This window comes from Manis javanica, chromosome 6, assembly GCF_040802235.1.
Source record: "Manis javanica isolate MJ-LG chromosome 6, MJ_LKY, whole genome shotgun sequence".
Taxonomy (NCBI): Eukaryota; Metazoa; Chordata; class Mammalia; order Pholidota; family Manidae; genus Manis; species Manis javanica.
This window is the reverse complement of record NC_133161.1, coordinates 148,932,805-148,947,954: the sequence shown is the minus strand read 5'-3', so window position 1 is coordinate 148,947,954 and position 15,150 is coordinate 148,932,805. Positions and strand designations below refer to the sequence as shown.

The window sequence follows — 15,150 nt, the reverse complement described above, 5'->3', positions numbered from 1 at the left end:
CTGGGTTGACTGGGAATGAAATCACCTCCCACATAAGATGTCCATTTGTCTGCTCTCTGCAGCTCTGCCCGAGCCGCCTCGGAGCTCTGTCTGTGCTGCAGAAGCCAGGCCTCAGAAATACTTAATTTGGAAATCATGTGCTGTCCAAGTGGCAGCTCTCCAGGCTGCTGGTTTAGTGCTGGTCCTGATCCCTCTGCAGGGAGCAGTTCCAAGTGGCTGATAAGGCTTTGTCAGTTGGTCCTGTTTGTTAAGCCAGGGCCAGTTACTGCCCAGCCCTGGGAGCTGATGCTGAGGGCAGCCTCCTGTTCCCGGGCAGCTCCCTCCGTGAGGGCAGGTGGGGGGCCAGCCTGGGCCAGGAAGGGGCACCACAGCCCTGCACCCTGCAGCAGTGGCTGGTAGGGGGGAGGCAAGGCCATCTACCAGGGGTTCAACAGGCAGACCAAGACTCTCAGCTCCCCGGGGGCTCCCAGCTAGCTGGTGACACAGCCCAGACCTGCAATAAGAAAAACACCCGCCTGAGGCCATAGCTTAGCGAGTTGAATGTCTAACCTGAGGATTTAGCAATTTTTATACATAAACACAGATATCCCTGTAACACACACAGTGTTATATTTTAAACTATGAAATGATTTTCCAGGCCTACATTTTCACAAAGGCCCACAAAGGTGACGCAGAATGCCAGGAGCCAGCCTGCAAATATCACCGGAAAAACCAAGGAAAAGGTAGTGTTTGCTGCCCGTCGATGTTTGCTAATATGGAAACGGCCCTTCGTGGTCCCCGATGCAGAGGCCACAGGGATCACCCTGCTCTGACATGCTTCCCCCAGACGGCTCAGCAAGATTAACAGAGCAATTTATTTGAAAGGACACATGTGAGTAGGGATGTGGAAAAAAAAGACTGGTCTTTTTTTACCACTTACGCTGTGTGCATAGCCCACAGACAAGCCGTGGTTCCGTGTGTGTGTGTGTGATGTGTGTGCCTGTGTGTGAGAGTGACCATTATGCAATGTCCATTATGTAGCCTATATAAAGACAGGACATTTACATAGATATATAGATATATATATATATACAATCTCCAATTTCCCCAAGTTCCAAATGTTGGCATACACGCACTCCTTTGTTCATACATTCACTCCACAAACGCTCAGGTCTACGGTGTACTAAACACGAGGACAGGAGGAGGCCCCAGCTGACCTCCCCTGCTGGGGACACCAAGGGGCTGGGTGGGAGGAGAGAAAGGCAAGCCGTTATAATATACCATGGCATGTGCTGTGTTAGAAAGAAGACACCGGATGCCAGACGGAGTTACTTAAGTTAAGCCCCCTCACCAAACACAGACCCAGTGACAGTTCTGGCCTTTCCCAGAAACAGACCCTTAAGCCGGCTACTCAGGAACTGCCTAACCAGCTGGATGGAGGTAACCTGCGGGCAGACCCCAGCCCTGCCTAAAGGAAAGTGACCCTATCACAGCCAAGCCACTTGTCCCCAGTGTGACTTCCTTGTCCTGCTCCCTTCTGTCTGTAAAAGTCTTTTATTTTACAGCTCCTCGGAGCTCCTTCTACCTGCTAGATGGATGCTGCCAGTTCATGAATCACTGAATAAAGCCAGTGAGATCTTTAAAATGCGCTCAGCTGAATTTTGTTTTTCAATAACGCTAATGAAAGGAGATAAGCGTGGCATGTGGGGGAGCCTAAGGTGGGTCAGGTCAGGGGCGGCTTGAGGGTCATAGTACCAGACAGACCTGGGCTCGGCTACCGTTCAGTTCTTGGCACTCCCACGGCCTTTGGTACATTTGCTTAGTGTCTCTGAGTGCCAGTTTTCTCAGCTATAAAATGGGACCAATAATTCCTACCTTTTATGATTGTCACAAGGCAATGTGTATAAGGCACATAGTATATCAGTATTTTCAAATCACAAGTATCATTTACTTGGGTAGATTGAATACTACTGTAGGCTAGAAAGCATCTGATTGTAAAATTAATAGCTGAGTAGTGGATGTGTTTTAAAGCAGTGATGCTGACCCTCAAATGCAGCTCTGGGTGAAGGGAGGCAGAACTGGGGGGCTGCTGGGGGTCCTTATCTGTTCTCACTGGAAGAGACCTCACCCACTCTGATCCATCACTTTAGAAAGAAGAATCAGAGGACGGGAGAGGTTGAATGCCCCTAGGCGCCCTATTAGGGTCAACAAAACTGAGACAGGCTCCCCTGAGCCCTCCTTTCCACTAGCCTTCAGCCTTGGGCCCTATCTTGGACCTGCCTGCCCCTTGCTAAGTCAGTTAGAGAAGCCCCCCACCCCCAGACCTGACCACCTGGCCTGCCTTCAGCAAGAATCCTGTAGAGCCAGCTTAGCAGCAATACCCCCACGGATGTCTCCTCTTGGTAATTTTCCGTCCACTGACCCTCAGATGTCCAGCCATCTCCTTGTGCTCAGAGTTGGACAGATCTCCCTCCCCATGACACCCACCACAGATGTGAATGAAGACTTCCTTCCTGTTTTCACAAATGGCAGAATAATGGGGACAGGACTGAGACTAAAGGCCAGGCCCCTGACTGGCTGGACCCCTGTAAAGGCCAGATAGGTCTAGTTTGCATAGAGGGAGAGCCCAGCAGGTTGGCCACTGGCTGAATCTCCAAGAAACTTGGCAGCAGGCCCCGGGGAGCAGGGCCACGGTCTGGCAGAGATGTGCTGGGCTCTGGCTCTGCCTTCTACCCTCTGCTCTTTGTGTCTGTTCCGTTAGGTTTTCCCAGGTCTCTGCGTCTGGTGGACGGAAACACAGAGGCAGTGCTTAAACACACCGTCAGACAGCCTCAGATGAGCCGCTTATCACCACGGTTATTTCAGTTTCCTGGGGTGGAAGCAGCCCACGCTCTTTGCTGAGGACCCTGCCCTTGCCGCCTGGCACTGGGGCCCCTGCCCGGCCCAGGCCGCCCTCAGCCCACAGAGCTCGTGAGCTGCACCCACAGATACCTGAGCGGAAGGCAAGAGGTCCTCCACCTGGTGGAACAAGGATGGGTGGGGCAGAAGGAGAGCCACGTGGGGGAACCCAGCTGAGCGGGTTTCCCGGGGCCACTGAGAACCTGGGTGCTGCCCCAGCTGGACTTCCTGTGACTCCCCCCAGGAGATCCCTGCGCTGGCTGCCAACACCCGGAGGACAGACTCCAACTGTGGCTCAAGAGCTCCTGCTCCTTTTCCAGACCAAAGAATGTCCAGGGACCCTCAGTCCCAGCCCCTCTCCGCTGCCAGCTGTGGGGGTGAGGGAGGTGCCCTTCTGGCCTGCTGGAGCTTTGCCACTCACAAGAAGCATACAGACACCACTGACCATGTGTGCTCCTGTCCATGCCCTTTCCTTCCTCTCCCCCGACCAGGTGCGTGGACTTCCGAGGTTACAACACCCCATGGAGACACGGGGTGGGGGGCGACTGCTTGGGATGAGGAGGAGGTGGGAGCCAGAGAAGCGGGGAGGGCTTCTCACACCCCCTTTCCAGACAGCAGCCCCACCAGACATAATTACTGAGCATCTACTGTGGACGAGATCATTACAGACCAGCATCCAGACAGGAGTCCCAGGAGAGCAGGCCTGGCAGCCCAGCCCTGGAGGGAGACGCTAGGGAGCCCCAGCGTGCCAGGCTGTCCTCTGAGGCAGGACCACAGGGATGTGAATCCAGGGGCTGCAGGTTCCATATGTGGGCACGTAATCCATGCCAACTGGCATCTTCAGCCTCCTCTGTGTCCTTGAGGACTGGCCAGCTGGGCAGACTTAACGAAGGGGCCTCTGGTTTGCAACGCAGAGCAAGTCCCCACTGGCCTGTCTGTGAGGTCTCTTCTCCATCTCTGCAGGGAACTCATACACCTCACCTCCTGCACCCCCAGCAAAGCCCCAGCAGGGGCAGGAGTCAGGAAGCAGTCCACAGGCTGCCTCCACCCCCACCACCCCAGGGGCCAGAAGTACAATGACTCAGGGACACGCTCTGCGTGTCCAAGCCCTGTTCCGACACAGGGGCTGCCATGCCTGGTGGAGGCCAGGGGCCCCCGTGGCGGACCGCAGCCTAAAGGCTTTGCTCTGTGCGCAGTACGCTGAGAGTGAGAGGATTGCTCCCAAGAAACCCTGGGGCCTCAGTGTTCCCCCTATGAAATGGGAGCGTCAGACTGAGGACCTGGCGTGCAGGAGGCACTCGGTGAATGCTTGTAGGGTGCACGCTGACCGAGCAGCACCAAAGCCCAGAGCTCCTCGTGACTGCGTAAGGCACTCTACGGTCACACAGCCACCACCCTCTCTGGGCCTGAGCCACACGCTGCAGGAACCCAGGCTCCCACAGGCCTCTCCTTCCTTCCCGGAACGCTCAGGGGACCCCTTCCTTCCTGTCTTCCTCCAGACACCCCCTACTCTCCCTCATACTGACCGTCGCGCCAGTGACCCTGTGAGTGCCCTCTGACCCCGAGCTCCCAGGAGGACCGACTGGGTCCTTCCTTGTCCTTATTTGCCTTCTGGCTCTGAGATGAGGCTTCAGTTAGGTAAGTGGGCGGCTGTTCCAAGAGCAGGTGACTGGAAGGGAGGCGGCCTTGCCCTGGGAGGGGCAGAGCGTGTCTCCAGGGACCCAGAGCCAGGGAGGCACGAAGCTCCATGCCGTGGGTTGGATGGTGTTTCCCCAAATCCACGCCCAGCCAGGCCTCAGAATCTGACCTTTTTTGGAAACAGGGTCTTTGCAAAGGTCATTCATTAAGGATCTAGATGGGATCATACTGGATCAGGGTGGGCCCCAGATCCAACAGCTGGGATTCTTATAAGAAGAGAGGCCGAGCTGGACAGACAGAGACAACACCGATGCAGAGATCGAGGCAGAGACCGGAGCGGAGCAGCCACAGGCCAGGGAACACTGAGGTCGCAGCTGTGACCTCGGATGCCCAGCACCAGAACTGCAGGAGAATGCACTTCCGTCATTTCAGACGCCCAGTCTGTGGCCGTGCATCGTGGCAGCCTCGGGAAAGAACATATTCCCAATGGCTGCTAATGCTTATGGCACGTGGCCGTGAACTCCGCACAGTCCAGGCCCTCCCGGCCCCTCCTGGGACTCTCCCGATGCCCTGGGACTCAGGGAACCCACACAGGCCAGCAGCCGCCCTACTCCATCACTTCTAGGGGCCAGGTGGAGTGTTCGGAAAGGAAGCCAGTGGGCCTTTGGTCTCTCTGGGCTGGTTGCCTTGTTTTATCAGGATGGTGGAGCCCAGTTCCTGCGGGATGTGCCCCATCAGCTGGTGAGCGACTCTCAGCTTCTTGTCCAAGAGAAGGGTGTTTGTTCGCTTGTCCATCACCCACGCATGCAGCGATTACTTACGGACAGCCCGCGACCTGCCACGTATGCGCTCAGTGCCGGGCCTGGGGGCCACCCCTTCCCCTGCCCCTTCCTTGCTGCCCAGCACTAAGATCTGACTGATGACGAGGGAGGTGTCATTAATGGCAATTACACAGCATTCAAAGGGCTTCTGCCAGTCACCTGATATACTGAGCACCGCTCGCCTGCAATCAGTTCCTCTATGAGAAAATGGGAGCGCTAACGGCTCTGCCAATCCGCACTCAAAGCTGTGAGCCCCTCAAAACACATAATACCAACTTGGTCCTACTTTACCCTGTGGATGAGGGACAAACACAAACACCTGTGAGTGTGCCCTTGGCAGCGCACCCAGTACCTTCTTCTCTGTGTGCGTGTCTGATCGAAGCAGGCTCCACTATTCAACAGCCCCCACTCCCGTGCCCCACAACAGCTGAACCTGCGGCCGAAGGTAGTCAGAGGGCGCAGGCTGAGGGTGAGAGAGAGAGGGGATGAAGCATCCTGTTCACCCACGTGACCGGTGGGGGATGCCCCAGACACTGCCAGACTCTGCTGGGCATCAAGTAAGTCATTCAATTACCCAAATATTGACAACTTGAAACAACAGAAATGTATTATCTTGCAGTGTCTGTGGGCCAGGAATTCAGACAGCTCAGTTGAGTGGTTCTGGCTCAGGGTCTCCCAGAAGGCTGCCGTTGAGACCCAGCAGTGGCCACCGCCATTTGAAGGCTCGTCTGGGGAGGTCGGACCTGCTTCCAAGATGTTCATTCACATGGCTGTTGGCAGGAGGCCTCAGTTCCTCGACACACGGGCATTCCCACAGGGCTGCTTGAGCATCATGACATGGCAGCTGACTCTCCCCAGAATGAGTGATCCGACAAAGAGTAAGGTGGAAGTCACAACATCTTTTATGGCCTGTTCTCAGAAATCACAGTCTGTCATTTAGTCAGTACGCTATTGGTGTGCAGGTCTTCCCTATTTGATGTAGGGGAATGCGAATACCAGGAGTCAGGGAGCGTCGAGGGCCTTCTTGGAAGCCAGCTACCATAGAATCTAACTAAGGAAGGATCCGGAATGTGTGGAGGGTTGGGGGGACCTATGGAAAGCGGTCAGCACCTCCCACCCTCCACTCCAGCTTACCAGAGAAGAGTAACCGAAGGGCAGACTTCGTGCTCTTAGCCATCCAGAAGTAATGCAGGCCTTCAGATATGCACACTGTTCAAGGGAATATTGTACGGAAATAGCTTTGTTTCTTTGGGGGACCTAACACCCTGGATGCTAGTTACTGCTTGTCAATACACTTCTCTGTTGACCCTGACATAAGTTAACACGGGAGCTGAGGGAGCTCAGAGTCCAAGAAAGGAATGAGCACGTGGATCAAGGAAGATGACCAGGGAAGCCCGGCCACACCCCTGGAAACTGCCTACCTTCACTGAACAGTGAGTGTTTTTGATTTCCCAGAAGTAGGTGCATCAATTAAGAAAGAGCCTTCCCCGAGGAAGGATTCCTAGAAAAAGAAGAAAGCCAGAGAGAGAGAGTAGCTTCTAGGATTGGAGAGTTGTAGGGTCAGAAGCTATCATGTCACATCTCTTTTTCAGGCTGGACCATGCTTCCTCTGAAATACAGCCCCTGCCATTAATGACCCCAAGAGATAGCACGTAACACTGCCAGCACTGGGGCCTCCTCAGTGTCCTCAACAGGGCAGAAGAAAGAACAATCTCCTCCTTGCCCTTATGCACAGCAAGCTCTCCTTATTTTTCATTTTTACTAAAAAGAGGCCTGTGCCAGACTCCAGCAGGCAATGTGACAATGCCAATCAAGAAGGCTCCAGGCTTGAGGAAGCAGACGAAGGACCTGGGAAGCCAGGAAGAGAAATGACGCTCTGGGAAGCCTTCCCCGGAAAGCCCAACACTTCCTCCTGGCTGGTGTGTGACGAGGTGGGCGCTCAGCCGAACCTAGTTCAAAGGGATGACAGGCAACTCGAACCCCTCTTGCTCAGAATGAGTGAGAGCTTCTGACAGGTGTGTGCTGAGGAATTGTGGCACAGATAAGTGGAGAGGGTAAGAAAAAAACATGTAAGCTGGAATTTTGCAGAAGTTTTAGAAACAGGCTTCATTTCAGAGAAGTAAAATCAGGTCCTGAATTAGTGCTAAAGGAAAGCGGCTGAAAATGTTCCCCTTAGTAATACCAATAACAGTCATTATAATTAACATTTATTGAGTCTTATTTTTGCCAGGGAGTCTTTCAGATGTCTTTTATCTATTGCCTTAATTAACCACTACAACCCAATGAGGTTGGTTTTAACATCCCCACTTACAGATGAGACACCCAAGATGGTAGAGGTTAACCTCAAGCTTAAGGAGCCCAGCCAGTAAGAATTACAGGCAGGATTCAATTTCTGGCAGTCCAACTCCAGAGCCCACAGCTTAACTGCCATTTCATGTTGCCTTTAAAGGTTTAAATAAGGGACCAAATGCTGGTAAGTGTCATTTGTAAAATTAACGGTGAGATTCAACAACACAGTCTAGAAGTCTTCTAGCTTACTATGTGAGAGCGGCACCTTCTGTGCTATTGAATCAGGAATTCCAGTCGAGTGGGCAGCACATAACAGCATTCCTTTACTTTGTGCCTGAAGAAACTGTGCTCAGGTCAATTGTCCTGACAGGGACCCCAAGCCTCTACTGGCTCTGTCCACCAGAAGGGCACTGATCAGCCAGGCCTTACAAACAGCTCTCAGGAGTTCCTCTGGCATCTGTGCAGGGCCAACCTCTTCTTGCCCTTCCCTCAAGCTAGAAGGTTTAGCCCCCATACGCTCTTGTCTCCCATAGCTTGCCAAGGTTCACTCCCAGTGCATTTCATCCAGAGAGGCTCAGATCCAGGTACAGAACAACTTCTTAGATGGTCCTCAACTTCAAGAATCCCAAGAAGTCATTTCATCCGTTCTTCTTCCTCTGCTATCTCCTCCTTCGCAGTGTCATATGCAAAGTCACTGTCACTTCAGTTTATCAGAGAAAGGGCCTCCTTATCCCTGCTTTCCACCCATCCTTACTCTGCCTGCCACTCAAACAGGTCAGACAGGGCTACTGCTTTGGCATCAGACACTCTGGCTTTGCCTCAGCACCCTGCCCATTAGCCCTGTGACCTTGTACGGGTCACTTACCTCTCTAAGCCCATGAAGCTTCCTCTGTGAAATGGGGGTAATAATAGTGCCAGTCTCACAGCGTTGTTGCAGGATCAAGAGTCAAGGTAATAAAACACACTTCAAGTTCTCAGCACTGAGCCTGGCACACAGCAAGTGCGTGAAACATGTTGGCTGTTAGGAAGATTAGGCCAGCGGTGGAGGGACCGGTGAGCAGGACCACTTGTCAAAAGCAGCCCTTCCTAAGGAAGCCTGTGAGGAAGCCACTTTCCCAGACCAAGGGTTCCTGGGGAATTGCTAGTGACATTGCTGCCTGGGGTAACACGAAGGAGAGACAGCAATTACACAATGTGGAACAACAATAATTTCATTTCTAATGCCTTTTCCCTGCTGGGCCACTTAGAATCCAAACATAACAGCAAGGCAGGGGTGGAAACCAGAAGGACAGGCACGTTCTGAAGGATCCTGATGACGAATGGAGGGGCTCCAGGATTCACTCCGGCTCCCAGACATCTGCAGGGGAGTGCCCAGGGGCTGCGGCTGCCAGTCTGTGCTGAGCTGCAGCGCCTGGAAGGCACTTCTGCCCAGGTGGGCTGCCTGCCTATTGATGGGCCCCTGGGGGCTCAGTCGGCCTGAGTTCACATATCACCCTCTGTCTGGGAGCAAGCTGACATCGCTCAGAGGGCTCCAGGCAAAGCCAGGGGTCCCCCCTCCTTCCCCTGCCTCCGTCAGTAAGGACAGCAAAGACTCCCGTCTCCTCCCAGGAAGAGTGAAAACCTCTGCAGGTGCCATCAGATCATGACAAATCACCCAGACCACACGAAGCTGATGCCTTACACATACACATTCAACATGAGCCTCTCCTGGGGGCCCCCAAGAGTTTACTTCTCATTGGCCCCACCCCCCTCACTGCCCCCTCCTTTCCCAGATGTCCCCACAGCTTCCAGGTCTCTGAGTTTGGGACACTGTGGAGGACAGCGTCATCCACCCAGGGGAAGGGGGCGCCCCGGAGCCCCAGGGCGTCATCTCTGCCTCCTCCCTGTACACTGGAGCCGGCAGAGGTCTCTGCTCCTCTGCAGAGAAACATTCCCTTGCCGCCTGCGGAGAGAGGAGGCTGCACCCACCCAGAGGACAACCCAGCTGCCGAAGGTGTTGATTTAACCCATTTGTCAGATTGAGGGGCAGGGATAAGAAGGGGGAAATGGACAGTCCAGAAGGGCAAGTTTCTCTCCTTTCTCTGGACTGAAACAGAAGGGAACTAAGTGGCTGGATTTTGTAGTTTTACTCCTCCACCCACATGTATTGACACTATAATCAAGTTATTTTCCAAGCCTATGCATTTAGATTATATGATTCTATTGTTAAAAAAAATAAGAAAGAAATCTTCAATTACTTTGGTGGTAGGGACAGGTGAGAGCAGGGGTGTATTAATGTTGGATTCAAACACTATTAGAGTAATTAAAAAGGCTGGAGATAATATTAGTCTACCACCCATAATTGGTAAATAAACAACTTGCACACCCTTGGTGGCCCCATTTAGTATTCTGAAGAGCTGGAGAGTTTATACATAATCCCAAAGACAATTCTTAGATTCTTCCCAGGGCCATAGAGACCCTATTGAGGGACAGGGAAGGGAAATAGAGTGCCGATGTTCAGCTAAGTGAGAAGCCACTTACAGGGGAGGATGCCTGCAGAGGAGCTGAACCAAGCTGCACCCTTCCTTCTGCCTCTGGTTTCCTAGCATTTCCTACATGCGTGGTGCTCTCCAGCTAAGCAGAGCTCCTGGTAGGATGGAAAAGCTACAGTTGCCAAGCCCAGTCCTGGTGCCCTGGAACTAAAAGGCTTACACCACTACTATTTGGGAGAACTTTAACAACAGGAGAGAGACCACTATGTTTCTGGACTAAATGAAAAGCTGCTCTGTTTGGGGTCAGGAGCATCTAGAATGACCTCTGAGGAGCCCAAGTAATCTCAGCATTTAAAGTCCTGGTAAGTATGTCCCAGGGGAAATAGGACCCACTGGGAAGCCATTCTAGGTTTTTTTTAAGACCTCAAATCTTAGGTTACTGTTATCTGTGATATACAACCTGATCCTGGGAGATACTGGTGTTATGCTATGGGGTCTGGCATTATGAAACCTCAATTTGGACTCTACTCTCCCTTCCCAGGTGCTAAAACCCCTTCATTGGTGGAGACTCACAAGTATTAAGCCACAAGGGAGGGAGAAATCGGGGTGGGGTTGGCAGGCCAGAAAATTTGAGTCACTGGAAGGGGCAAGGTTGGCTCAAGGGAGTTCCATCATCCTTTACGTCCCCCTCCCCAACACACACATACACTCTGTACTATTTCCACAGCCCTGCTTCCTCAACACCAAAATATGACTTTCACTTGCAAGGAAGATGGAGATGGTTCTTTCCAGGTCAAGTCCACATACCTTCCCCCTTACACATGTTTACCCAGAGAACAGTGACCTCAGACCCAGTCCAGCTTCAGCAAGTCAATCCCAGGTGTACATGAGGCCATATTTTATGAGTTCCTGAGTTCCCTTTGTTTCTCTTAATAGGAAGAGTAACAGAGGGTTTCTTGCAAGTTCAAATTCTCCTACATCATTGCATGTTCTAGACAGAAATAATCCAACCTTATGTGTGAAGGGAAAACCGTGAGCCCACAAGCAGCATTACTAGCCTCATCACCCCACAAGCTTCCTAGCTTATAGAGCACGAGAACCCAGTCAATACAGTCAACATGTCACTGCCAGCAGGGCACCGGTGGCTACCAGCCTGGAGAACATGATGTGCCAATAAGCTGAACTAATCACTCCTTGACATTTCAGAAGCAGTTGGGTTAGTGGATCAGAGCACATACATAATGAAAGACAATAATCCACCCAGAAAAGGGGGGTAGGGGGATCACACTGGGTTTGCCCCTAGATGGGGGCATTAGTATTTATCCAGATCAACCCGAAGTCATATTGGTGAATTTTAGAAAGGCCAAAAACCTGTTTAGAAAGAAGAAAAGACCAGGAAGATTCTGGGGGAGAGAGTATGAGGCTGCATCCTTCATTGCACCAAAAGGATTGAACCACAGGGATGAACCCCTCATCAGCAGCCCGCAGTGAAGAATTTAACATGATAAACTGCAGGAGGCAAAGAGGTCAATTAAAGACCTTAATCATGCCCCCTCTAGCCAAAGCAGTACCAACTTTTAGGAGAGGTGATCTTTTAACCCATGTACATACGAATCGCCTAGAAATATTGTTAAAATATACATTCCTGGGCCTCAGCATTCTCATTCAGCAGCTCTTCAGAGAGAAACTAAAATTGTGCATTTTTAATCAGCTTCCCAGGTGATTCAGATGGAGGGAGATTGTTAAAACAAAAAACAGCCCTTAGAGAAATGTTGTCCCGGACCTCTACCTCAAATGAGTATCTCCCATTTTCAAAGGTAGAAGAAACTCAAAATGTTCTTCAGGAGGCCAAGGCTAAGGCTGCCTGGCCCTCCTTGGCTCTAGATCTAACCCTCTCAAATGTCTTCCATGTCAGATGTCTGACTTTGGAGACAGCATCAGCCCCCACCCCCACCTCCAGTCAAATATGAACCTAATCAGAGAAGTCAAAGGCTGCGAGATGGGGTCCAGCAAACCAGCTCACTGATTCTCCTGCAACTAGTCACATTCACCGCAGCCTCTTTCTCTGCCACCTTCATCAAACAGCAGTGATGGGGGAGAAATGAGAAGAATGATTTCTTTTTCAAGTGGTCCTAATGCTGGAGGATGAACCTGGGACAGGCAGAGAATTTGTATCAGAAGAGGCAAGAGTCCCTGATCATCTAGTTCCTGGGGAGGCGCAAGAATTAGCCTGAAAGGTCTGTAGCCCAGTCAGAACCCAGAAACAGGTGGATCTGCAGAAGGAACAAGACCCACCTCAAGAGCCCCCTGTTTAAAAAGTAGTGGGGTGCCAGTTGGGGCAACAGTGACTCACTCAGACGGCTTCCCGGGGCCTGAGAGCAAGGGCCTGTCCCTACGGACTGCAGTGCTGTGACTTGTGTCCATGGCGAAGCCTGTTGTGTACACTCATACTCACCCGCTTACTAAGGTCTGTTCTTCAAAACTGTTCATAGGCTGCCCACCGCAGGCAAAAATGGGGATGCCCTCTGCCTGGCGTTTAGAACTGCCTCTTGTCTCCGCACACAGCCCCACCGGGGCTCCTGGCCCATTCCAGCGGCGGACAATCCCGCTCCGCTACCGCCCCCACCATCACCCCCATTCCCAGGTCGAGATGGATCTGAAACCCCAGCCTCCCTCCCCGACTGGATTTCAAACGAAGAGAAATTCAGGACCAAGGACAGCGGCGGCCGGGCGGTGGGAGCGCAGCCGGAACCGGCCTCCCAGGTCCTTGGCTTCCGTTCCCAGAACCTGGAAGGTCCCTGGTCGCACAAACGCAGAGTTGCCAAGAGGCCTTTCTCCTCTGGGGCGGTCAGAAAGCCTGGCCGCGCGCCCTGGGGATCCAGGCTCGGGTGCCGGGAGGTAGCTGCCCTCCGGAGACCGTCGGGGACCGGCGCCCGCCCCAGGGCCCCGCGGGGGGCTGCGGGCACTGCCCGCTCGTGCCTGGGGCGAGGATTCCCGCGCAGGTGGCGCCCAGGATGCCGAGGGGGAGGCAGCGGAGGCTGTGTCCCGGCCGCCCCGGGCAAGCAGCCCGACGGAGAGTCCGCGGGGAGCCCGACCCCGGGCGAGGAGCTCCCTCCTCCCCGCCACCTGCCTCGGCCCCGGGCCGCCTGCCGCTCCGTCCCGTGCGCGCTTACCTTCAAGCCATAGGGCGCCCGGGGGCAGAGACGGCGCCGGCTGCTCCAGGCTCCCGGCTCCCGCCGCATCCACCCGCGGCCGCCCCTCCGGCAGCCGTCCGGGGCCGCCGCTCTCCTCGGCGGGTCCCTGGCCCCCGGCCCCGCCGCGCCGTTCGGAGTCCCGGGCGCAGCCGCTTGTCCGGCTCGGGCCGGGGCAGCAGGGGACCGGCGTGGCGGGGCGGGGCCGGACGGGCGGGCGGGAGAGGCGCGGAGGCGCGGTGCGCGCGGGAGGCGGCGGGCTCCGGCACTGAGGCTGGACCGCTCGGCGGCGCCCGGCTCGAGGAGCGCGGGGCGGGGGGCGCCGGGGCCCCGCCCCGGGACAGGCCCCGCCCCGCTGCGCGCCAGGGTGCGGGCTCCCAGCCGTGCCAAGGGGGAGCCGCGCGCGGGTGCGGGAAGTCGCCATCTCCGGCTTTGGGGCAGGTCGAACCCAGCTGCCGGCAGCGCAGTGCCATCTCCCCAGCGCCAAAGTCACCGCCTGCATTTGCAGGGTTGCCGCTGGTCACGCATCCTCGCCTCCTGCTTGTCGTTCCCTCCTGGGAAGTCACAGGACCAGGGCTGGGGAGGCACGAGTCCCCAGGGAGCCGCACAAGGAGCAGGGGCCCGGGGCCGTTTTCTGGCCTCTCGTCTTGGAACCCTGGGGGTCAGCTCCCTCGTTTGACCCTTCCAGGGGAGGCCTGCTTGGGGTTGACCTGGAACGGAAATTCAAAACGGGGCGTCTCGGGTTCCTGACTCCAAACCGAGATGGGGGAGGAGGCAGGGATGGAGGTTGGTGGTGAAGGCTGCTCTGCTCCCCTCTGCCCAGGGGTCTTTCTGGCTGCTGCGGAGAAATCTCCCCCTTCCATTCCCCGCCCTCTTCTTCCCTTTCTTTCCTGTTCAGTAATTAGTTCAACTGTCTTTCCTCTTCCAGGCTCTGTATCAGATTCTGGGGTTGTGGAGAGGAATAAAACTGGGCCTCTGCTCTCTGGTCCTGCCAATCCAGAATGGAGACCTCCAGGAAGTACCTCTTACACGCCACAGCACCATGGCTTAGGTGCCATGGATGCCACTGGGGACTGGCGCTGAAGGAGCAATGTCAGTCCCGTCAGGGGGGAGCACAGCATGCCAGGCAGGGGGAGTCGCATGAACACGGGATTGGCCCGGGACTGGCCACTGACCATGCACAGCAAGAGTCATTCCATCTTGGCTGGAGTCAGGCTACTCTGGGCCACAACCATAAGTCTGCCTTTCCTCCAATGACCCACACAATTATAAAAAATTAGAGTTGGAAAGACCTTAGCATTCATCTGACCCCTACCCTCATCACTCTAGAGGGGGAAACTGAGGCCCAGAGAATTGGGGTGCCCTTCCAAATTCCACCGAGGTCCAGTGCTAGACCATTCCTCCTCTGCCAAGGTACGGCCAGCACTGCTGTCAAATGCAGCCCGCTCTGGAGGCCAGTCCCAAAGGGGGAGAGGTATAGGGGGACGTGGGGTGCCTCCTCCCCTGCTGCTTGCCTTTGACAGTATCGTGTAGGTCTGGACTATTCCCCACCCCCTCTCCAGCTTGATCGGGAGATATTCCGGCTATCAGGAACCCCAACAATCTGCTGTATTTACAGTAAGACATTGCAGATAGAGTTGGAATCTCAGTGTTGCCCCTCCTCTGACCTTAGGTTATCCTTTGCATTTCTGATCCAATTAAGGGAGGACTTGCGGCCTTCCAGCTCAGCACCTCTACATCGGTCCAGGGACAGAGCCATCCAGCGGACAGGCCACCCATCTCCTGATGAGTCAGAGGACCTGGGCTGGTGTCCTGCCTCTTATCACTTACCAGTTGTGTGAGGTTGACTAAATCGTTTAATCT

General features: G+C 54.3%; 1 protein-coding gene across 2 annotated transcripts in view; it reads right to left on the bottom strand.

The window, feature by feature from the left end:
- DRD2 (dopamine receptor D2) overlaps positions 1-13,491 on the bottom strand; it is a 48,040-nt gene extending 34,549 nt beyond the window's left edge. For both annotated transcript variants that reach the window (XM_073239770.1, XM_073239771.1), the window contains exon 1: positions 13,270-13,491. The gene's annotated coding sequence lies outside the window, so the exon portion shown is untranslated. The remainder of the gene's footprint in view (positions 1-13,269) is intronic.
- Positions 13,492-15,150: the final 1,659 nt, after the last annotated feature.